The sequence below is a fragment of the Anoplophora glabripennis genome, unplaced genomic scaffold (genome assembly GCF_000390285.2).
Source record: "Anoplophora glabripennis isolate ALB-LARVAE unplaced genomic scaffold, Agla_2.0 scaffold56, whole genome shotgun sequence".
Lineage (NCBI taxonomy): Eukaryota > Metazoa > Arthropoda > Insecta > Coleoptera > Cerambycidae > Anoplophora > Anoplophora glabripennis.
In genome coordinates, this window is record NW_019416232.1 from 682,432 (window position 1) to 709,106 (window position 26,675).

Sequence of the window (26,675 nt, forward strand, 5' to 3'; positions counted from 1 at the left end):
TAGGTAAAATAAAGAAAATAAGTTCTGATGATCATATGTCCTAAAATGCTTCTTAAAGATGGTGGCTTTAAGGCTTTTCCAATGCTTGGATGTATTGGATGTGACTAATTACAGATACCACTACGAAATGTCTTAGGGATTTACCATGGCTTGAGAAGTGGTTCCGTCCATAGTGGCTCTAGAATCAATAAGAACCGAAACGAACATCAGGACAGTCTTAGGGGTTCTGATAGTGAGTCGTAGCCTATCCCGAAAAGAACAAGAATAGGTCAAAGATTCCTAGATAAAGCCTAACTGACATGGCAGAGAGGAGGCATCTAAGCCACGGCATAAAATTAATAGCTTTTATTTGTTTTTTAAATAGTAGTAGATTAGTTTCTTTGAAATTTGATATTCTGAAATAGTCGACGGTGATTGGAAAAATCAGTATCCATTCAGAAGCAGCAGTTTTTGTAAAAGTACTGAGTTGATTTTCTAGGACTTTTTTTATTTAAATAGACGGCATTTTTAACGTAAATAAGGAATTCTTTATTTAACATGCTAAAGTTTACACTATTAGAGATAGACAATTAGTTCTTAACAATAGAAAACGTTTGAAGGGCAGTGGAGTAGGATATACGAGGAGCTATCAAAAGAAACGTTAATTTTGTATAGGAAGGCCGCTGCGAAATATGCTAATCGAAATGTATGGACTTTTCAAGATAAGGTGTTTGTTAAAATTAATAACATTACGAAGAGGATTTACGTCGAAGATTTCCAAGATTAATATACAGGTTGCGGGCCGCTGGGAACTCTCTCTTGTTCATATATACATATTTCATTTTCCTTATTTTTGTAATTAATTATTTTTGTAGTTGTGTTTATTTTTGTTTTTTTAGGTATATCTACTTGTTGTTAGTTTATTATCAAAATTGCAGGGGGCTGCGAACAAAATTGTATATCAATACATTAGATTGTCACTATGATGTTGTAATGTTGAGTGAGACATAGTTGGTAAGCGGGATATTTGACGGTGAGATATTTAATAATTCACTTTATTATACATATAATTAGATGTGATCGAGGAAATGACTTAAGAGTTGGTGGTGTTCATTGGTGGCCATTAAAAAAGCAAATAATGTAAAGATAACAAAAGTTACAAAATATCAAGAACGATCAGAAGTATTGGCTGTAAATGTTAAATTTAGAAAAGTTCATTATACATTTATTTTGTTGTACATTCCACCAAATACAAATAGTAATACTTATTCTGAAATATATGACGTTGTTGAGCAAAATTCAGTGTGTCCTAATGTATATGTAATAGGGGATTTTAACTTATCTGATGTTAATAAGAAAATTATAAATAGAAAAACTAATGATTTTAATAATTTTTTGCGATTTATGTCATTTAGTAATTTTAATTATGTTTTAAATGAAAACAATAATATTCTTGACTTTGTACTGACATATAATGATAATAAATTATGTGTCGTATCTAAATGTGAAGCTATACTGTTACAAGATTCTCATCATCCCACGCTTGAAATTGACATTGGTTCTGGTGATCAATTGGGACCTAAGTATTCGGAAACAAATGGTAAACTTTTATATAACTTTAAAAAGGCAGACTTTTTGAAGATGAGCTATATAATGCAGAATTGTGATTGGTCTGAAGTAACCTGCCAATTGGATGTAGATCTGGCTGTGGCTAAATTTTATGATATAATTAATGACGTATTTGATAGAACTGTAATTAAATTTAATATTAAACAATCTTATAGGAATAAATATCCTTGTTACTTTACTAAAGATATACAAGTGCTGCTTAAAGAAAAAGAGAAGTATAGGAAATTAAAATATATTTCTGACACATATAAGAATAAATTTATTAGTTGTAGACAACAATTAAAACAACTTATCAGTAAAGAACATCAGAATTACTTAAGAGAGGTTGAGAATGGGATAACTAGGGACACTAAGCAATTTTTTAATTATATTAAAGACAAGAGAAAATCAGTATCTGAAAATGCACAGTTTTACGACAATAATGTCCCTATCTTAGATAATAACATTCCAGATTGTTTTGCTAAATACTTTTGTTCAGTATATGCATCAATTCCTACAGACTACAATACCAGTTACTTAACCAGTTACAATAACATTCCTATATTTAATATCTTATCCATTACTGAGTCTGATTAGATTAAGTCGGTGAAAAAACTTAAGGGAAAAAAGGGTGCTGGATCTGATGGTATACCACCATATATCATAAAGGGCTGTTCTGATTATCTGAAAATACCACTATTATATATTTATAATTTATGTTTAGCAAAAGGCATATTTCCACATGCGTGGAAAATATCCAGTGTAACTCCGATTTTTAAAACAGGTAAGAGGACAGATAATAAAAATTATAGGCCAATTTCTGTGTTACCTGCTCCTGCCAAGTTATTTGAACAAATTTTGTACAATTATTTATGGGCCCACTTGAGTAGTTTCATTTCTATATTGGTTTTATACCGAGAAAATCGTCCTTAACAAATCTTTTATCATTTAATATTAAAATTCATCAAGCATTTGAACGAAAAATTCAAGTTGATACAATTTTTACAGATTTTCAGAAGGCTTTTGATCGTGTAGCACATAATATATTGTTAAAAAATTGTGTTTTTATGGAGTTTCTCATAATACATTGAATTTGTTAATGTTGTATCTGAAAGATAGGCGTTTTATGGTAAAATATGGTAATATGTACTCTGACGAATTTAGAGCACTTTCTGAGGTGCCGCAGGGTTCAAATTTGGGACCCTTGTTATTTTTATTTTTTATCAATGATTTACCCGAAGTGGTGTCAAGTTCAACATGTTTACTGTTTGCTGATGATTTGAAAATTTTTAGAGAAATAGAGTCGAATCACGACTGCAAACTATTACAAGACGACATTAATGCTGTTGTTAATTGGAGTATTAGTAATCAACTTGATTTTAATATTAAAAAATGTTATAATATGTCATTCACAAGAAATAGTGCTCCAATTATTTTTTCTTACTTAATGAATCAGACCGAACTTAAAAGGGTAACATCTGTGAAGGATCTTGGTGTGACTGTGGATACAAAGTTATCATATAGAGGACATATAGATAATATTGTTAATTCGGCTTTTAAATCATTAGGATTTATAATAAGAGAGTCCAAACATTTAAGCAATGTAAAATGTCTTATTTTATTATATAACTCGTTAGTTAGATCTAAACTAGAGTACTGTTCTGTTCTATGGTATTCTCAACCTAAAAAACATTTAGATAAATGTGAAAGAGTGCAGGAAAATTTCTGCGTTTTTTGTATTTTAAAAAATATAATAGACCTCCTGATTATAACATTACCAGAACAATGCATTTATGTCAAGAGTTTCAATTGAATACACTTTTTAATCGCAGAAGCATTGCGTCATTAGTGTTTGTCTATAAAATACTAAATAATCTTATAAATGACTCGTATATTTTATCATTATTTAAATTTAATATTTCACCCATAACAGCCAGACACTACCGTTTACTTTTTATACCTGTTGTTAAAACTATTTACAGTTCACCATTTTTAGTCATGTCTCGTTTGGTTAACCATGTCTCATTAACACATAATATTGATTTTTTCCAACCATCGATGTACAAATTTTATAATATAATTCGAAATCTATTTAATTATAGCTATTACCTTGATTCGCACCCTATATTTTTCTTTCTATATGTTTCTTTTTATATTTTTCTCTTTATATTTTTATTATTATTAATTTGTTTAAGTGATGCAAATTGCTGCAGTTCTCAAGCTACTGTTGTTACCATGCACATTATTTGGAAGAATATTAGTAAATATTATAATTTTCCATGTAATTAGACAATTTGTCTGTTTGGAATGAATAAATAAATAAATAAATATTTACATTTCAAATTTGTAATACATATGGGTAAAAAACAGTTTGTCAAAGTTCAACCAGTTTTCAAGAAATATCAGATTAGATATGAAAAATTTGTACCGAAATTGAATTTGGCGCAAAAAATTGGTGGAATGGAAGAACATGATATGATACCGTTTCCAGAAGAGGGTTTTGTGGGATTTAATGGCTAACGTACCTAGTTGTCATTATAACATTAGCACAAACACATAGGAAGTATTTTTTTGTTTTAAAAGCAACATGTTTTAGCATCCTGTTTCTTGGAAATATTATGATAAAATGAATTATCGGGCGATTTATGCTGTAGAAAAGGATATATCATATCCTTTTAGCAATTTTAGCAACCAATAAACAAAATTTGTTGATTTGGTATTATTTTTAACCCATTTTACTTATAAAACTATTCGAATTGATTTCGGCTGGTTCAATAACCATCATCTAAACGTATAATCTACAAGAAAGGAAGACACTATCTACTATGTGGAAGAATGGTTTGTAAAAAATCAAATCTACCAAATCAAATCTGTCCAGGTAGACAATCTAGAAGATCTATTCATTTTATTTAAGGTTATTGATTATAAATATCACCTTTACTTATACATTTAAATTTATTCGACCAACCATTGCTTAAAGTGTCATCTAACGTGTTAGCGATGCTCAACGATATTTGTACCAAATGATACAATCCAAAAGATGCTGATTGTGAAAATTATCCAACTTTTACAGAAAGGAGTTTGTTATATCGTCACTATTTAATTTTTGAACTGATGATCATTATTTAATTTTTGAACTGATGATTTTTATGTTTTTCTGTGTATTTTTAAATGATGCAATTATTGTGCATTCACTTTTCAACAAAGCTAATGAGAAAGTGTAAATTATTCTTTATTTAGCACACTAGATGACTAAGTATAATCAAAACCTCTTAAAATTGTTTATGCCTAGGTTTCACGTACCTATGAACTTTCGTGTTAGACGTTTGAATAGGTCAGCTTTGGGCGGTATAATTAAATTTTTCGAAAAGGTAATAAAATGTAATGTAATACTAAATTAAGAGCAATCCAATTAAATGTGGCTGTAACCTGTAACATAATTATTTAACATAGTTACAAATATGTCACCGGAAGAAAAATATTAATTAAAATGTCATTAAACCCCTTAAGGGAAAGTTGCAGTGTAAAGTAAGCTCATATCCTTAAATTAAACTAAGATTCAATCATCCAATGCGATTAGTAACATGTGGTACTGTACAAAGTATGCAATTGTATATGCTATTTCAAAATTGATAGAGCTTTGTGTACATAAAAGCATTTTACCTAAAAAATTAGATAATATCTTTTTATCCTTTAAAAAAAGGAATCAGGTCCCACCGAGATTTGAACTCGGATCGCTGGATTCAAAGTCCAGAGTGCTAACCATTACACCATGGGACCTCATTGCTCGATAGTGCCTTTTTGTCAGTTTTTCATTGTTACCGTTAGTTAAATGTTAAAACAATATATAAATGAACATAGGACACAGAATAGAGTAAAATTATGTCTAAGTGTTAAAAAATATTAATAATATCAATAATAAACAATCTCCTATTGGTTAAAAAAGAGAAGCAGTAATAAAATTAGGTCAGTTATTAATATTCCTTGTTTTAAACGCAATATATCAAGGCCTTGTTTGCTTTAATATATAAATAAAGAAATTTTACAAATATAAAACGTAAATGGGGTTTACTTCAAGAAAAAATGATACTAAGGAAATATAAAAGAATTAATCTCAGGATTTGCACACTATGCTGGTATTGGATATTAGTACTAAATTGATTAAATAATTGACTAATTGACTAATTTTTTTATCTTTCTGTGCAAAGAACATCTTTTGTTACAAAGAAAACAACAACATGAAATTATGATCAAATATTGTATTTTAAAAATCGTACTTACTAAAGTAAACACTCTGTATGATCTAACAAAATGAAATGTTGGTGTTAGTAAAACTGGTTAATTCAATTCAATTATTTCAACCAAAATTTTAAAATTAATAATCGACCCAATATTAATACCTTGCACTGATTTAATTAATTATTGTATACATAAAAATATTTTTCCTCAATGTTTAAAAATTTCCACGGTTGTTCTTATTTATAAAAATAATGATATTAATAATCTCTATCTATCTAATTTCAGACCTATCTCTGTAATACCTCATCTAGCTAAAATATATTAAACTATCTTAAACCACAACAATTCAGTTTTCGAATTAATCTATCGACCACACTTGCCATAGATTGTCTAACATCCACAATAAACAATAGTTTTGAAGAAGGGAAATACGTTGCTAGTCAATTTTTAGATCTGACAAAAGCTTTCGATTGTGTATCACACGAAATTCTTATACATAAGCTACATATTTATGGTTTTTCATCGTACAGTTCGGATTTATTGAGATCATATTTGAGTAATAGATTATAATTAGTTGTATTTAATAATGTGAAATCATCCAAAAAAAATATTGAACATGGAGTTCCACAAGGTTCCATATTGGGTCCGTTACTGTTTCTGATATATATTAATGATTTTCCTAATTGTTTACCTCATGATACTAAAAGTATACTCTTTGCTGATGATACCAATATAACTAGAACCAACTTAAACTTTGAACAGTTAATGACAACAACTTATGACTAACATGCATCGGTAGAAAACTGGTTTACTAGTAATCAACTCAGTTTGAATACTTCGAAAACCGAAACTATGATATATGGAAAACTGGGATAATCCAGCACATGTAAAATTCTTGGGAGTTCATCTTGACCCTAAACTGACATGGGATAAACATGTTAATTATGTTTGCTCCAAGATATCAAAACATACTTATTTACTTCGGAGTCTCAAACGAAGTCTCAATATCAAGCTTGCTGATAGTTTATCATGGCTATATCCATTCCATCATAACATATGCTATTTTAGTATGGGGTCATGCCTCCTTTATGAAAAAGTTTTTACTCTTCAGAGAAAAATTATTATTAGAATCATATCTCACCTTGGTTTTAGAGATGATTGTAGAGAGCAGTTTTCTAAATTGAACAAAGTAAGTATACCCTGTGCATATATACTTCAGTGTTTTATTTATGTCAAAAAACATATACATAACTTTCAAATCAGAAGTGAGACTCACTCTTATAATACCCGAAAGAGCACATACTTATGTAATAAATTTCTAAGACTTAGTAAAACGCGGGTCGGTACTAATTATTGGGCCATCAAATTTTTTAACATAATACTTCACTTAATTCAAATTCTTAATGAAAATAATTTTAAATAAAGGATAAAAAAATACTTAATAAAAAATGCCTTTTATCGTTTTGAAGACTTTATTGACAGTAATGTAGCTCGAATATGAATGTTATCATTGATCTTAGTATGTCGTTTATCCTATTTATTTTAATTATATATCGTTTATGTATATTTGTATAACAGTTGATTGCTATCATTATGTGTATTGTTATTTACAGCTTTCTTTTTTTTTGAACGCGTGTAAACACTTTTATGTGTATGTAACACTAGCCTTTATAAATAATATAAATAAATAAATATTAATATTTGTTAAATACATAACACCTACTACTACTTTTCCAATAATTTTTTGAACAGGCTATGAAATTGGAATAGAAGTAGAAATTACATATTGTGAGGTATATTTCATCTCATGCTGACACAAAAAAATTGTATTTTGACCAGCTCTAAAATTACAAAAAATTAAAAAAAAACGGCTTAAAGAAAGTAAAATTTCTCCTACGTTGCGTAATTAACTACGCAAAATAATTCCTGGCATTTTAACTGAAGATTACTCATAGACATGTGGCTAACAAAGGTATCATTTCACTTAACTTGTATTCTAACGATGTATTTATTTCAAAGCGATATTTATTTAAATGGAACATTCAGAACGTACGGAATTCCTAATAATAATAAATAATTAGCAAAAGAAAGTTATAAAACATTGACGTAGACAGCTTATGCAAGTTCGCCGAAGGCGATTGCAATATTACCTACTGGATGTCGCTTTCAGTAAAACGTAGTTGCCATCAGATTGATCACTGAACATATGCGTTTATACAGCGTGGCCGTTAGCTGTGTGGCCGAACTATACGAAAAGATGGATTTTAGATATTAATATTTACCGATAAAAAACATGTAGTATACAGATATCTTCAGTCTACTAATTTGTCTTTATGTTTAAGTTTTATTTTATATTAAAAAAATACCTGTTTTAACTTCATTTAAGAGTTGCTTAACATTTAATTTGCCTTTTGTTTCCTTAAATTAACTAGAACTGCGCTTGCGCACGATTGTCATATTGTCAAAATAAATAATAACATTGGCACCTACAGTACAACAAAATAGCTTGTAAAACAGTAATGCAACAGAAATAAAAGAACAGACTAGAATTTGAAAGAACGTTTTTCTTTAAAAACGATTCAATATCATATCATCTTTTCGAATAATGTGTTAATTAATAATTGACTAAAAAAATATGGTAAAAATGGCAACAACGCCTCATAACTGACGCTTGTCTGATCATTACAGAATTTTACGTTGTAGCTATATAATAATTTCTTTTCATTACTGAAACATTAAAATGTAAATAGCAAATCCTAAAAATCACGCAAGATATGAATGCATTTGTTTATCGCACAACGGAAAAAAATACAGCGTGACATCTGACAGTTCAGAATTATTAAAAATGGAACACTAAATGAAAGAACAACGCATTTTCATTGCTGAGCATTATTTTAAAAATAATGGTTTGACGGTTCGCAATTTTCGTACAAAATATAGTCGGAATAGTGAATTAACTTCATCAACAAACTGTGAAAAGATTTATCGAAAAATACAGGGAGACTGGATCAATTAATTAGTGAACACTCTGGTCGTCCTTCAACATATCAACATAAAACATCGAAGTATTTCATGAGAGTTTTGCTCCAGGGACATCAATTCGGCATCGTGGTCAAGAATTGGACATTTTGAGAAGCACTCTACAGCGTATTCTCACGAAAGATTTGCATCTTCATGCCTACAAAGTTCAATTGACTCAAGCACTGAAGCCTACTGACCTCACAGAGCGAAGAGAGTCCGTTGAATAGTATTATCGAACAACAAGTGGATACTGATTTTTCGAACGAACTTATCTTCAACGATGAGTCTCATTTTCATCTTGATGACCCCATTGATCGACAAAATTGTCGCGTTTGGAATTCAGAAAATCCACGAGTGATTGTTGAGGAAAAAATGCATCCACATGTCACTGTTTGGTGCGGATTTAGGGCTGGCAAAATCATCGCACCATTCTTTTCGAAAATGCGGCTGGTCAAGCAACAGTTAATGGTGTTCCCTAACGCAACATGGTAATCTAGTTTCTTGTGCAAGATATGCATGTAGAGCACATGTAGTTTCAACTATATGCCCTACAGCCCGAGAAACAAATTAATTACTACATGAGTCATTTTCTGGACGTGTAATTTCCCGTTCTGGTGATCAAAATTAGGAGTCTCGATCCTGCGATTTAAGGCTATTGGACTTTTTACCTTGGGGTTTTTTGAAGTCTAAGGTTTATGCCAACAAACCCACAACCACCCACGCTTTGAAGGAGAAAAGTTAGCGCTGTATCAACGAAATTGTCCCCCTGTTAATTTAACTGTTATTAAGGAGGATAGTATGATAATTATTTAGACGCATCTTTGTGACGACTTTATTATTATTTTTTTAATTCTGTAGGCTGAAATGTTCAAGTAAGAAGCATATTTAGAAATACCCTAACACCAAATAAATAGCTTGTCGCTTGATTATCCTCAATATATTTTCTTATTATTCGACTGTTTAAATTAACGAAAAGTTTTCTGTCACAAAAATATCGAAAAAAAAATTACAGATTAAAGGGTTCTTTTATTGATTATAAATACTGAATGTTCATATTAATTTTATTAATAATGGACTGCGATGTCTGTAATAACAGCTTGAACATTTCTGCAGCGTCATAAGGTCAGCGACGTCTTGTTGACCTAAATGGATTCTCATCAAGAAGAAATATATGTAATGATTTCCTTATATCTTTCATTAAGAAAATGCACCTACACTTACCTTTTGCAGAACCACCATATGTTCAATCTTTCGAGATACGAGGGGGACTTTTATTTATAATATGGTGTACATGCAAAGGTGTTTCGAAACGTAGCAGCAAAAATATTCTCCTTTAATGCACTAATCTTTTAGCTCTTTTAGCATTCAATTAGCACAAAATGTATATGGTCGCATTTCAGCCAAGAACAGAAAGCTCTAACGTTTTCATGATTCCCTAATTTAATCAAGCATCTAAAGAATAGAAGAAGCAAGAAGGACTACGAGATTCATGGATGTGTTTTGAATATTCGTCATTCCTCATCTAGATATTCATCGAATGTTCTGTTTTGATATACCTATGCATGGACATCCGTCTTAAATATAGCCATAAATCATTCTTTTAGGACACCATATCGTAGTTTTAATTGACGTTGTTACAGCGTATATCCATAAGATATTATTTTTCTTGTATAATCGAATGATTCAATACTCTAAACGAGGACATCCTTAAAATGTATATATTCGATTTTCATGAACAGAAAGAACGTCTTAAAAATTTCTTTGTAACAATTTCATACTGATGCTTTCAGTGCCTCTACGTAAGTGTGTATAAATGTCAATAATAAACATTCGCGCCCAAAGTGGATTCATGGGGGACCACTTGACTCCCATTGTCCACAACAATCCTCTATCTATAAACTAATAATTTGTACAAGTAGGTACCTGATATTTTAAATAAAATCATATAACTTATATAGTCATTTTTTCTAGTAGGTAGCAAATTTCGTTTTTTGCACTGACAAAAAAGATTTGTAAAAAATATAAATAGGTACTTTTATATGATAAACAATGTTTCAGAGAGAATTTACAATTACATTCCATTTCATGCTCAAATCGAGAAATCGACAGTATTAGTAAAAAGATTAATATGCAATAACAAAATTAAGTTATTGCGGTACTCAGCAAAGAAAAGAGGCAAGTACATAAATCTTATTTTATGTCGTCACTTACAATTGCACGTTATCGTGGGTTATAATGTATATTACAACACCTCAAAACAGAGCAAACCAATCGTGATTGCCTCACTACTATCTGCAAACTGTAATTTGGAATTACAAAAACTCATCAAAGCAGAATAACTAGAATGAAAAGTTGATTCATACACAGTCATTTTACCGTGTCGGTTCTTTCTCGACATTTAGACATTTTACTTTTTATGTAATTTAGAAAGCATATCTTTCATTGAATACATTTCTAATTTATAGATACTTTTAATAGATTAACAGAAAATGACTCAATATTTATGTTCGTTTATTTTTTCTAAATACACAGAATGTCCTACTATATAGTATTTCAAGAGAAATTTACACAAAGAGTACGTAATTCCTTAATTAACCTCGAAACGGAAAAATCACGTAAATAGTTTTTTAGATACAAAAGATGTTGAAGTTCAATAACAAATAATCCAGGGTGTAACTTATGTACGTAAAAATGTTTCAGAGAGTGATTTTATGAAGAAAAGTTTGTACGAACTTAAGTCCTTATCGGATTAGTTACTAAAGTTTTTGAAAAATGTAATACTTATGTAAATATCTTTGAAGAGATTTGATGTATATGAATAAAACTTAAACCAGTGATTTAACTAAATAAAAGTAAAAATTAATTGAAATTGTGTACACTTGTCTCAAAATAATGTGGAGGAAATACTGGTCATATGAAGCCTCGAATTTCGAGATCGGTATCGATCTTCAATTGTATTTAATATGTTATTTATTAATTAGTTTTTTAAATTTAAAATGAACTTGTCACAGGTCAAACAAGTGGCATATACTTCTTGATCTTTCGAGGGAAATATCATCCTATTCTTCCGAAGAAATTCTTAAGATGGAGATCAAGTTCTCTAGCTGGCATTCATATTTGCTGTGTGCACTAATGCATGGCATTTCCGAGCATGACTTGTAAACATTAGCCTGTGGCATTCCGATCCTTGTCAAAATTTTGTTTCTTCCACTATAATTCTGGAACTAGATTTGTCATGTGCCCTGTACCTGTCCTGTGCTCTTGTATCTTCCTTGAGTTGTTGTATCCTCCTTTGCCTTGTCCTTAGATATCCCTCGGATGGCTTGTGTAGTGTTTCTACTCGTGTATGCATTTCCTTTAAGAAAATATCGTAGGTGCTCTAGTTCTTCGTTCAAGTGTTTCGAGTACCACGAGTACCAGATACCACGTACTTGATGTACTTGCGGGTTGACGATGTATTGCCTCTGATGTGGATGGTGATGAATATTGGCGTGTCGTAATGTAGCTTTCTGAAAAAGGTGCCGTCCTGATTCTATTGTCCATTTTCTTGCCTCTCCAGTTGAAGCTAATGCCAGATTTATTCGATTGATGTGGTTCAGGAACCCTTCAGGAATGTTGTTATATTCCAGGGGTCAGGTCATGAATGTCGTCAACATACAAGGACCAACATTTCGGTTTGCTGCCTCTGGGGCTTTCTTCTCGATGGTGTCCTCGTAGATATTCGCTACAATTGAGTATAAGGGAGAAGTGACAGTTACGTTCAGTTTGTTCATAAATCTGATCTGTGACGAAGAAGTAGGTCCATGTGATGCATTCACTTGCCAAGTCTACTAAATTCGCATCTTTGTCTTCTACGATGAGTTTTCGATGAAGTTCTTTTTGATTCGCACTTTTGTGAACAGTGATATCATGTCAAAACTAAATTGGATATCATCTGCATTTACTGGAATTCTATATTTTTTTGGACTTTTCACAATATATTTAAAATTGCCATCCTGCTGAACAGTAGGAAACGTTGGCAATGATTTGAAATATAGTGTTTTTTTTACTTATTGATCTTTATCCCACTAAAACCTTGACCTGAATTTAAAATTATAGTTGTATTAAACGAGTTGGTTTAAATTTACTCATATATGTGATTATTATTAGCCATAGTAATAACTCAGAAATAAAATAAATGGGAGAGACTCTTTTCTTCGAAATAAATTAGAAATTCAATACACCCATCGAACATCTGTTCTAGTTAGGATAATTGTAAATAAATCTAGTTAACATTTACCCTTATTTAGTTATGTCATTGTATCAGTCTGTGTCTCTGGATGTCAATGATAGTTGCTTTTCAGAATCCTTAACTGTATCTTGAAAGTTAAGCCCTTTGGGACAAAGGTTCATACGAAGTTGTATTTCTTAGAATAGAATACAACCTGTATGAATACAACCTGTATGTTTCTAAAAAGTTAAAAATAATTTATGTTTAATCCTATTTTTGGCCAGATTTTTTAAATCATAATAAGACTATTTGTAAAATGCAGTAATGTAATATTTACATTTACTCATTTACAACTGCTAAGCTAGGAATACATTATAATTTCATAAATGAATAATAAGTATTATATAAGTAATATAAAACAATTTGCATACAATGCTCTTACTGTCTTGGTGGTCTTTAATGGATAATACTAATAAGAAAAATATTAATATTAAAATACTGAAGCAAGAATTAATTCTTATCTTGTAAAAATTGAGTAGCTCACTAAATGCTAGTTATGTTAATGTTTAGTACTACTACATTGACCTACTGTTGAAATTTTAAATTAATCTAAAAATAATGCACATGTTATAAATCAATATATTATTGATATTATTTGTAGGAAATATATCAACAACGACGATTAGAAGGAAAATATATACCAGTTGCACGTTGTACAAATCCTTTATTTTTGGGGCACCCCGGTTATGTTCCATAACAACTACTTTCTAAATAACTATGTATCAACTTAATAGAAATTATAAAAATGAAAGTGAAAGGAGTAATGCTTTTGGTTTATTGTTATGTTAATATCCACAAAGGTACATTTTAGGATATTGTTCAAATATCAATGAAAAAATAGTGTTTTCTGTCAATAGCTTTTAAATATTTTACTATCTATTTCTCTGACTAATGCTTGGCATGTTTTTTGCCTCAAATTAAGTAAAATTTCTGTAAAATTTTAACCAAACTTTGTTAATAATACGGCATTGTTATTATTTTTATCAAAAGTATTATATTTTTTTATTTATTAAAAATATGTAAATATAATAATAAAATGTATGCAACACAAAACAAATTGCAACAATTCTATGTACGACCGGCAATATATCAGGAAAAAAATAAGATGATATATCAGGAGCTGGAATATGTACTTTAAATTGTAAATTGACATTCCAGTTAGATGGACTATGTTCTGTAAGTTAGAAGTTTGAATAGTTATAGTTAAAATTGTAGATATAACACAAACTACGAGTTGGGATAGAACTGTGGCATCTTATGCTTAATAAGTGAAAACAAGTTTGAAGGGAAATAAACAGAACAATATCGTTGCTAAGCATAATTAGAGCGTGAACAGACAAAAGATCGTGCACCAACTTTAAGGCTAACTTTAGTTTAACGATCATAGACCTCTCATAATGATGAAGCGCTTGCAATATGAAACGTTCAGAAAAATTCTGTATGTGTATCCTCATCAATGATTAAGTTCAAAGAAATATCAATGATGACATTGTTTAAAATTATTTACAAGACCGATTGTTTTCAGTAAATGGTACATGTTTGATTAGTGTCGCTCGATATTCTACCTTGGGAATTTATTTATTTCATCCATTATTTCATGCATTCTTTACAGATTCTGATTACAATTGAATTTAATCTTTTTGTCGAATATAATGATTGACATGGAAAACTGTAAGATGATAAACCATTATGGCTAGCGGAAACTTCTTTTGAAGGTAGGTGTTTCTTTAACAATTTCCCTAATACCTGCACGGGGTGTTTCAGGTGTCTGTATAGGTAGAGGGATAACAGTGAATAAAAAAGGATACAGTTTTTTTCCCCTAAAATGATTCGTACAAGGCATCACAAGAATTTTGCGCAATGCAGTTCCCTCACAAAACTAAACAGTGGCGTCACAATAATTGGAGATCAGGGAGAGAGTAGACAGTAGAGTTTTAACTGACTAAAAAGTTATTTAATTTTGAAGAATTTATTACACAGACAGGAATAAAAATAAAATTTTAACTTATGATACTATAGGAAACAACTACTCTGAGGGCTACATGCTTTACCAGCATTGAATTATACCAACAACATCTATTAAACAGCTAGGATTATTCGTCAGTCGAACTCACCAGATATATACCGGTTTTGAGACAACCGACAAATAGTCCGGTGAGTTGGTATACGCAAGAAGTAATAAAGTGCTGAATCTATGAAAGATCTCTCTTAGTCAATGCATATAGGCCTTCAATACGGCCACACTGACAAACAGCGACCTGCAATTTTGCAAGTGCTATGGAAGCACGATCTGTCTCGTCAGCTAGGAGAACCAATTTTAACTGATGATATTGCAGGAAACAACTCGGTCCATGTCTGCAATTAAGACATCAAAAATAACTGGATCATACGACAGTAGATATGATAGGCGGGTTCTGGACCGGATGTGACGTCACAAGATGTCGGCGGTCTGCGTAGGGATAAGATGGCTGCGGTCTGCAGCGGTTGTGACGTCACAAGATGGCGGCGGTCTGCGTGGAAGGTGATTGGTCGTTAGGGATAAGATGGCGGCGGTCTGCGTGGAAGGTGATTGGTCGTTAGGGATAAGATATGGAGCACAAATATTGGTTTTTTAATTACTATTCACTAATATGTTTTTGATAACGTTAATTATTTGTAATTACGCTGGGGAATTTTGGTAGTAAAATCCAACATGAGTTTTAAATATTTTCTACACAAATATGCAGCACAAATATTGGTCTTTTTCATTGAATGACCTCTTTTGACCTGGAAGCCATTATTAGCATTAATTTTGGGGCCTTCCGCGAAGACCGCAGCCATCTTGTTGTTGTTAGCGACCTGCCGCTACGTGCCACACCCCGCACGCCGCCCGCCGCTCGCCGCCATGCAGACCCGCCTCCTCCCAACAGCGACATCTATAAAATCCTGGCGGCAGAATTCCGAACTGACCCTCTGGTCATTGACCAACTCTTCAGCGACCCGCCCTCCTCTTCAGCGACCCGCCTTCCTCCACGCAGACCGCAGCCATCTTATCCCTAACGACCAATCACCTTCCACGCAGACCGCCGCCATCTTGTTCCTAATGTTCAGCGACCCGCCTTCCTCCACGCAGACCGCAACCATCTTATCCCTAACGACCAATCACCTTCCACGCAGACCGCCGCCATCTTATCCCTAACGACCAATCACCTTCCACGCAGACCGCCGCCATCTTGTGATGTCACATCCGCTGCAGGCCGTATCCATCTTATCCCTAACGACCAATTACCTTCCACGCAGACCGCCGCCATCTTGTGTCGTCACATCCGCTGCAGACCGCAGCCATCTTATCCCTACGCAGACCGCCGCCATCTTGTGACGTCACATCCGGTCCAGAACCCCTATCATATCTACTTACGACGGTCACCTTTGGAACACTGATGAGGACAAATAAGTCCGAAACTGATATATATCTGATGGGTTTGATCTAGCTATTTACAGGATATTGTCGGTATAAGCCGGTCGCGGCATATAGTTTGCAGAGTAGTTGTTTTCTGCAATATCATCATAATGCAGGTAAATATAGGCACAATGCCGTAATTGTGATTATTATTCGAAGTGATTTAAATAAAAATATATTCATTAAATACCAAGCTTATTAATAACTGGTATATTTCGTTTATTCTAGCTTACGCCGAAATGTTACTTTTATTACTATTATTTACGTGACGTACTAGGAGACTGGGTTCTGACAGAAATGTTCAAATCCAGTTTGAAAGACTCTATATAAAGTAGTATTTATTTTAATTATCGATCTAGATTTATTGCTATCCTCACAACGAGTCACATAACTTCTAGAATTTACCGGAATATATACGTCAAGAATGGAAACACAGGGACATCTTCGTTGAAACAATTTTTAAACATTGCGTACCTACGCAACTTCCAAGAGCACAAAACTTGTGTGGTTTAAAAGAACGTGATACGAAATGTTAATCACATCACATCCATGCAAAATATCATTATTTCCATTCGGAGAATAGTCAATATCAGACTACTCCAAATATGATATTCTTAATGATTTCTGGCCTAAAGTTCTGATTATCCATCACTTCCACACTCGATTTAATACAGGAGGAACACAAAAAGGCAGCATAAAATTACAATTATAACACACGGATGGATTATAAAGCAAATGTTTATACTAGTTTGGAACAGAGGAATATATAATGCCCTTAACACAGATCACGTTTTAAAAATCGCATTATCATAAGGAACATTAAAAAGACATTCGTCCTTAGACAATAGTAATTGATATTCGCTAAAAATATATCTGAGTACCGTAATACATTTTTGGAGAGAAGGAAAAATACGAGGAAAAAGCTATATGAATTTTAAATCAGATGAAACAAATTACATCACGAATTAGTTGACACGTAACTAGTTCATAATTTAAAGAACAAAGAAAATGGTAATAAAACAATACAAGTACAAGCAATAAATGGTTGTCAATTGTTAAAATAAAATGTTTGTAAGAGGACAACAAAACAAACAAACAGTAAATGATGCATGTTATAATAAGATTATGAGTAATGTAATAAGAAAAAAAACTGAAACAATGCAACTAAAGTGTGCGAAGCCTACGTCTAAGTTAGTCGTATTAGGGTGAGATCACTTTTTAAAATAATAATAGGAAATGTATAGAGACAATGGGTGTTTAACGTAAACTATCTAAAAATTTTCATAAATTTTTAGATTTGTATTCCAAATTTTTCTCAGGATGAAATGATACAAAATTTGAGAGAAACGTAAGAAATAATAGGGACATAATAGGAAAAATGTAGTCCCTGTAATAGTGTTTTTGGTATATTATGAACCAAACTGATTTCCTGGTGATGAAAGCTGTGTAATTTTGTTATTCGAAATGTTAACTAACTGAAATTCGGAGTTTTGGTGATTTATTAGTTTTTATTTGTTTGCATTTCTTGATGCGAGATTTTTGGTAAACATAGTTTCATATAACAGTTTATTAAATCGACCCTTTATTTTTCTATAGGTGACAAAACAAGGAAAAAATTAAGACTTTGCCAAATAACTTTAGCCCTTGTAAATAATATATAAATACATTTTTTTTACATTACCTACTGCATTGTTATTTATTTCGTATTATTAATTCCCGAACTTTTACTTTATGTATATATCTTGCAAACTGTAAGAAATAGACTATAATATATCAATAAAATTGAATTGAAATTAAATTAGTTAATATGTTCTTCCCTACTTGAACAATTGATAAAAACCGCATTTTGTTATCATGTTTAGTTTGGAGTATATTGATATTTCGAGAATGTTGCAAACGCGTCTTTTTTTAAACGTAAAATAAACCCTAAATGGTACGAATTTGACCCAATATTTGGTTATCAGAGTAGGACTACAATTTAATGAGGAATTAAAAAATGCAATAATATACAGGGTCTACAAAGGTCACATAACGCTCCGAAGAAATGGGACACTATATTATTGAAAATAAGATTAAAATGAAGAGAAACTGACTTTTATTTGGACATTTTCTTTTCTGTAACTGATTTTGCTAGAATTATCCATTTTACGTGGAACACTTTGTATATAGGGTGTTTCAGAAAGACCTCCCGTAAATTCAGCGGGTGATAGTACGACAAAAAATAAGAATTGTTTGTCTTTTGAACTATATGTCTATCTCCTCTTGTTTTCGAGATAAAGCGACAAAATAAAATTTTTTAAATAGAATTTTTACGAAAATTTCCAAACGGTGCCAAATATTTTTACGAAATTTGGTATTCCGGGGTTTTTGAGGACGCCAATTAAGCTGGTCTAATTATTTTTTGTATATTTCATAGAGGGCGCTAGATATGCTACATTCGTATTACATTAGAACTTCCTAATGTGGACGGTTTTCGAGAAAAAAGGCTTTTAATTGAACTCTTACAATATTACGGTGTAGAAAATAAGTGACTTTTCTCAAAGTAGGCTTATGTCAAAACTTATTGATGGATGTCTCATAAACAACGCGTACATTCTTAGTAATATTCTAAACTCTAATTAACTTTATATCAAAAATTTAGTGACTGTAATTAATCGTTACTAACTACAGTCACTAACAATCACCAAATTCTAACAAGAGTACATTATTTTTAGAAAATAAAATTGTACATTAGAAATTGGAGCCCAAATGGTAAAAAACATAACCTTAAAAAAATTTGAACTTAAATTGTATTAGGAATGTAGCATAATTAGCGTCCTCTATGAAATATACAAAAAATAATTAGACCAGCGTAATTGGCGTCCTAAAAAAAAACCGGAATACCAAATTTCATAAAAATATTTCGCACCGTTTGGAAATTTTCGTAAAAATTTTTGTTTCTCCAAAAATAACATAAATGAAAATGTAAATAGGGTGTAAGATACATGGAACGGGATAAATATATTTAGATATGGCATTCACTACAATTTGGAATTCAGTATCAAAAGGAGAAAGATTATATTTCAAAAAGGTATTATAAAATAAGTCATGCTGAAATGAGAACTTAAGTAATATATTATTTCATTCGAATGTCTACTTCATAATGTTAGTTTCCTTCAATATATGTTATATAAAAAGAGAAAACTACATATATTAATAATATGTTCACCTTTCACCTTTATTCCTAGCAGGGACATGGAGAAATGCATTGTTCTACAGATTTTTATAAAGTTTATAATATATTACTACTGTTTACCTATAGATATGATGTTTATATAAGTTTCATTTGTGAAAACGTAAAGTAATCTTTAAATTTATTTCGATAATGAAAACATAGATACATTAATATTAATTTAAACATTAATTATTAATACAAATAATAATTAGAACCATATCGTTTAATTTCATTAAATCAACATTTTATACTGCCATTTTTATTTAAAAACAGAAATTTTTTTCAAAAATTGAAGAATACTCACTACTTCATATTATTTACCTACGCAATATTTGTTAACTGAGTCAATAATAAATAGTTAAGTAATAAATGATGATGTTAATGGTATTTAACTTAAAATATAATCATAGCAAGTCTAATTCCTCAAAGACTAAGAAGTCATTAAAATTAAATTTTCTATTTATCACAAAAATCTTTTGTTATTATCTGAAGGCCTTCTTTTCCCAACATATCTCTTCCTGTTCAAAAGATTTAGAACGATATTTGCAGGGAAATTAAATACTTGCTAGATGAAGCTAATACTGGTTTTGTCAGTGTTGTTCTGGGTAACAAGATACTTTGAAAGCTTAGATTCATTATCTATTGACATAAATCATTTGTTTTTACAAAACCCTACTGCTAATTTAAATTTCTTCGAGTTTCTTAGAATATTATAAACATACCAACTTTTTTATTATGTTTTTATAAATTCAGCAATTTGCATATGTAAATAATTAAAACAAAAATGCTCATAACAGTTAACAAATGATTTATGTAATGATTATAAACTTTGATAATATCTGGCTTTCCACAGTAGCATTGATAAAATTTATGCAAGAGTTTAATTTCTATGTACACGTAGTCATGAATCTTTTGAAAAGGAATAATTGTAAATTATTTTAATAAAAAGTTGATAAGAAAAGAGGCCTTTCACTGGTTGAATTATGGATGAAAATGGGAGAAATAATTCAATGATGTCACAACCCTTAGGTTGACAAATTTACTAAGATAGAAATACTGTAGCATAAAAATCACCGCTTGTGGTTTCCTATTTGCTCTTTCCGTTTTTCTGGCGGTCGACCATAAATTCTGGATCATCCTGTATATTAGGAACATAGCATTATATGGATGTGGCTAATCAGAAAGTGTACGATACGATTTACAATGAAAGAAACTTCGAAGAAAATTAAAATATTGAAATTAGAATAGACCAGACATAGAAGAAAATTGTTAATGAATCATAAAATTGTGCAACCGTTTGAATGCATCTATTATGTTTACCTCCGCAAACATTGTGCACGTGCTATTCGAATTATTTAATTTAGTTTGGCCACATCTATTTAAAGCAATGATAGCTATTTTAATATAAATGCATCAAAGCTCCTAGTATGGTCCTAACATCTGCGTAGTTAACAAATTATGCTTCAAAAATAGCCTAGAATCAATCGATACATTTACTTTCTTACTATAGCGTTCTGTATAGTTGGGCCCATTGAAAACGACAATGGAAATTTTTTATGTACCCACATCGCATACATAGCTAACATAGAGCTGTGTGTGGCTTCAGCATAAAGCTTTGGCTTTACATAAATTGTTATATGTGTACAGCTTATTTAACTTTCAAATTGTTTCAAGTTTACTCTTAGATTTTCTTCTCAATAAACATTTATATATTTAAATTAGGTAGGTACTAAAACAAGTTTCCCTTGAAAATTAAGTGAAGGGGTTTGGGTGATATGGTATTGAGATAAGATTAATTTTGTTTCAGCATTTCACAATCTCGATAGTTTCTATTCTTATTTTTTAATTTCCAACTCTATTACTGCTGATAGCACGTGAGCGTATAATTAAAAATTTTATATACAGTTTATTTTTTATATCTTTTTAGTTTTACATCATTTTTAATTTCCAATTTGTAATAATGTATATTTCAACTTCAATAAAGATAAACGTTTACGTGCCATGTTTATGCTAAATTATATTATTAAGGCATATGTGATTCATTGAATTTTTCCTGCCCATGAAATTTGTGCAGATTCGTAAACTTGTTTGAATGCTGTCAAGTGTTACAACTACTACGCTTTGTAATTATATTTACCAAACAATCGAATACCTACATGACGGAAGTAATTAGTATCGTCCAAACTTGGCTAGTCAAACATTTAAACGAATACCTGCATAAATAAGCGATCGTTCGTAGAGAGAAATTAAAAGTGGTACTCACACCGCTGGCGCTGTCCTGATTCTTGTTTTGCAGATTTCTCAATTATATAACTGTCGATTCTATTGGAAACTGCTTTATGAGAAGTGACGGAGGACTGTCTTATTAACCGATTTTGTTTAACAACATAGATATCGTTGCCGATAATATGTATCGTATACAAGAAGAATTTCTTTTTTTAATGCTGCTTTTTACACCTTACTAAAAACAACATTTATTTACTAATAGAAGGGAATAGAGCTATATTAGTTATCTAACTGACGTTTCGACTTTTTTATTAATTTGTCATCAGAACAGTAATTGTTGATAAATGATGTAAATGCTACGAGAGTTTATCCAAAATATGTTTGACATAATAGACCACTTAACCTTCAACAAAAGCAAAAATATTTCAATATTTTTAAATGTCGATAAGTCCCTATGACTTTTTCTATGAATTAATATAACGTTTTAACCTTATTTTCGTACATTAATACAGAAAATACAGAACCTTGCCATAAAATGATGTCTTTAACTATACAGGGTGTCCCTCATAAGAACCGGCACAGGGCAGGGGATGTAGGGGTGTCCAAAATATTGTAATTTAACCAAACTTACCTATATACAAAGTTGCACCCCACAGCAGTTATTAGCCTCCAAAGTGGGGCCCTAAATTTCGAAAAAAAATTAATATCTCTGCAACACTTTACCGCACAAGAACCTTTGGTACATGATTTAGGTTTATTACTGGTCTTTGACTATGATTTATAGTCCAATCCTCACGGATAGGATGTTCTTCCAAGTTATCCGCGATAGGGTCTCTTCTTCGACTTAATTACCTTCTTCCTCGATTTCGTCGAATATTTGCTTAAGAACTGTCTCCGTATCTTTCTATTCATCACTGTCTTGCAGATCAACATCCGAATTGCCGCAGGTACCTACCATTGTAATTCGCGCAGATAACGGACCACTTTAGTCCAGCCATTCTGCATCCACAGGCTCCTCGACATCCTTTTTTACATTTGCAAGAAATTAGTTTTAGCAAGTTTGCTGGAGCTGGGGGCTCGAGTGTGGTGAGAGGAATTAGCCTCTCCACCGCTTTGCATTTTTTCCAACTCCATACCACTGCTGAACCTGGTGATAGGTTCGGAACGAATGTTGTCGTGCTGCTGATTCTGTCGGTGGCAGCGATGCAATATTAAATTTATTTTTAAATGCTGACTTCATGAAGCATGTACATCTGTAAGTGTTTAACGGCATACTTTTTACGCCACTGTAACAGTACAACGCAAGGAGGAAGCGTTCTTCAGCTTCAGCAATACTTTCCGGGTCAGGATTTGGGTTTTTAAATACCCGGACGAACTCGTTTAAATCTAGGTGGTTCTTTAATAAATTCTTTAAATAAATTTAATATTGCATCGCTGCCACCGACAGAAGCAGCAGCACGACAACATTCGTTCCGAACCTATCTCCAGGTTCAGCAGTGGTGTTGGAAAAAATGCAGAGCGGTGGGGATGGAAAAAAAAGCAAGAATGAGCTAATTCCTGTCACCACACTCGAGCCCCCAGCTCCAGCAAACTTGCTAAAACTAATTTCTTGCAAATGTAAAAAAGGATGTCGAGGAGCCTGTGGATGCAGGATGGCTGGACTAAAGTGCTCCGTTATCTGCGCGAATTACAATGGTACCTGCGATAATTCGGATGTTGATCTGCAAGACAGTGATGAAGAGGAAGATACGGAGACAGTTCTTAAGCAAACATTCGACGAAATCGAGGAAGAAGGTGATGAGGTCGAAGAAGAGAACCCTATCGCGGATAACTTGGAAGAACTCAGGGACTGCGAAGCGAAAGAGAATGCACTAAATTTAGTCAACAGTGCATCACATGTGGATTAGGCCTACTGGCAATACCACTAAAAAAAACGCGCCAGGAACTTTACCTCATGGTGGTGTGGAAATGAGCTTGTTGGCCAATAAGCGTGTTGGAGTAGATTCATTTCACAAAAAAAAGGTTGATGCATAAATTATAGAAAATGTTGTCTAGTTTAATTTATTACATAACTAGTTTCACTGTAAAGTGAGTCGGAAAGAAAATATGGTCGAAAAACTGTTTTGGAGCGCCATTTTTCCAATATGGCTGCACTCTTCCGAAAAAAAAAGAGGTGGCAAAGTAAAAATTCGGAAAGGGCACGTCAAAATCTATAAATATACCAATTTTCAAAACTCCCCTAAAACTTCACAGGCAAAACTTCCAACTGATTGAACTATTAAAGTTAATTTTTTTTCTTTGTCCGAATTGAAAATTAATAATATTAATTCACAGCAGAATAAATTTAAAATTTTTATTTACTCTTGTTCAATTTTAAAAAAATTTATGGTTTTCAAGGAAAACCGTATTAACTGATGCAAGATTTTAACAGTGCTCATTAGAAAATAATCAAAAAGTCAGTAGTAGGCTTTATCTTTCAAATTTGACAATTGGCCAAATAAATTTTACTTCACTTCTCTCCTAATTCTACAAAAAGAAAACAAGTACCTAGGTAGTTTTTAAATAAGCGAATATTGTATTAAGTAAAAAACAAATAAATAATAAAAATAATAATTGATATTTTTTCAACAACAATCAGAGGCAATTGTTGAAATAAAATAATTTTATTACTAACTGATAATTTTGAAAGATGAATTCATTGCTTACTACTGATTTTTCCAATATTTTCTAATAAATACTTTTAAAATCTTGTTTCAGTTAATACGGTTTTTCTTGAAAACCATAAAAGTTTTTTAAAATTTAACAAGAATAAAAAATTTTTTAAATTAAATTCTGCTGTAAATTAATATTATTATTTTTCAACTCGGTCAATGAAAAAAAAGTTCGGTACAATTTTAGGGGTGTTATCCCCAATGAACACCTTGTAGTGCTTCAATTAACTTTAAATCATAGTTAAAGAAGACCAGTAATAAACCTAAATTATGTATCAAATTTGGTTCTTCTGCGGTAATGTGTTGAAGAGATATTAATTTTTTTCGAAATTTAGGGCCCAACTTTGGAGGCTAATAACTGCTCAGGGGTGCAACTTTGTATACATATAGGTAAGTTTGGTTAAATTACAATATTTTGGACACCCCTACATGCACCTGCTCTGTGTCGATTCTTATGCGGGACACTCTGTATATTAAATGACATTTTCAACAAATAACTGTTAAAATATTATTTTGGTTGTTAAGGAATTCTAAAATTGTAAAATATATTGCATTATCGTTAAGATGCCCAAATAGGCACATGAATGATGAGGGACTTATATAAATTAAAAACGCAAGGATCCCTTCGTCCTTTATTATCTTTGTAAATTACCTATTTAAAATTTGAGTCACTCTAGAAACAATAAAATGTCAAGTAAACTGACTGACAGTATTGACGAAATTCTTTCATTAATTTTACTTTCCATTAGCGGCAAAAGAACTAATTTGCAAACCTGTGAAATAAAGTATTAAATATATCAACAATAATTGTATGTTTTCAATTGTTTATTCTATTGGAAGATTATAAGAACGACCTTTAAATACTAACTTTCCAGTAAAGTGCAACTAGTCCTTCGTCAGTTTATTGACCCACTGAATGAAATATCAGAATAAAACTCCTTCTGCATACACTCAACACAATCTGTTATCCTGCACAAAAGAGTTCAGTTACTTTGTAGTAGCTATTAAAGAAGTGTTTGTTAATTCAGATGGAAGACCATAAAAGCCACAAAATAAATAACTGAAACCGTTGAATTGTGTTCTATTTGAAACACTTAAAAGAAGAAGAAATTCAAAATCGTACAAAGTTTTTGATTTTAAGAAAATGGATATATAAAAAATTAAGAATGAAGGGAAACCACATCAAATTTTTCGCTACGTGAATATAAAATCGCTTTAGCACATCTTTGTGAAGACAGTTATCTATTACAAACTATTTTTGGATAAGACCAGGGAAGGATGATTAAAGGAAAGTAAGCTACCAATATTAAGGTCACATGTAGTCGTTACTTTTACTTACCAGTTTAAGTCCACTAATCCAATAATTAGAAGTATAAATTGTAAGTTACTTAAAACACACTCGGAAAGCGTATACTACTTAAATCATTAAACATAATTACAATAATTTAATTTTGAATTATCACTAACAGGTATATAATCTCTAGAGGAACTGAATCGAAGTATAATGGTTTTATAACATATTATAAAATTAACACTTATTCACAACGCGAACTCAAGTCATAACCATATTCAAGACAATGTTATAATCTTCACTGGGATGCAAAATGGTATTAATAGTATAGTAGTTCACTATCGAAGAGTTGAGGTGGTACTGGGGAAGTATCGGTGAATGCGTTGAAAGTAGGAGAAATGTAATGGTACTGGTGGTACCTAGATATGGTACCACACTTTTATCTTCTTTATCAGACGGACTCACTGAGTCGGCACCAGCTACTTGTGCTGCTGCGTTTGTAATTATCGTTCGCATTGCATTAATTGTTGTGTCCACGTGATGTTTGTTTACATCAAAATATCCATCAGGCCAAATATGTGTCAAAAGTGTTGCTGCTGAATAAAGAACTGAATATTGTTGTTTTGAAACAATTCATTTTATTAATTCAACCAATTAATTCAATTTAATAAAAAAAC

General features: G+C 31.5%; 1 protein-coding gene and 1 non-coding gene across 2 annotated transcripts in view; both read right to left on the reverse strand.

The window, feature by feature from the left end:
- Positions 1-26,415, reverse strand: part of LOC108903644 (UDP-glucuronosyltransferase 2C1-like) — a 55,171-nt gene extending 28,756 nt beyond the window's left edge. The window contains exon 1 of the mRNA XM_018705884.2: positions 26,047-26,415. The gene's annotated coding sequence lies outside the window, so the exon portion shown is untranslated. The remainder of the gene's footprint in view (positions 1-26,046) is intronic.
- Trnaq-uug lies at positions 5,296-5,367 on the reverse strand. The gene has a single exon. It is a non-coding gene; the product is annotated as a tRNA-Gln (tRNA).
- Positions 26,416-26,675: the final 260 nt, after the last annotated feature.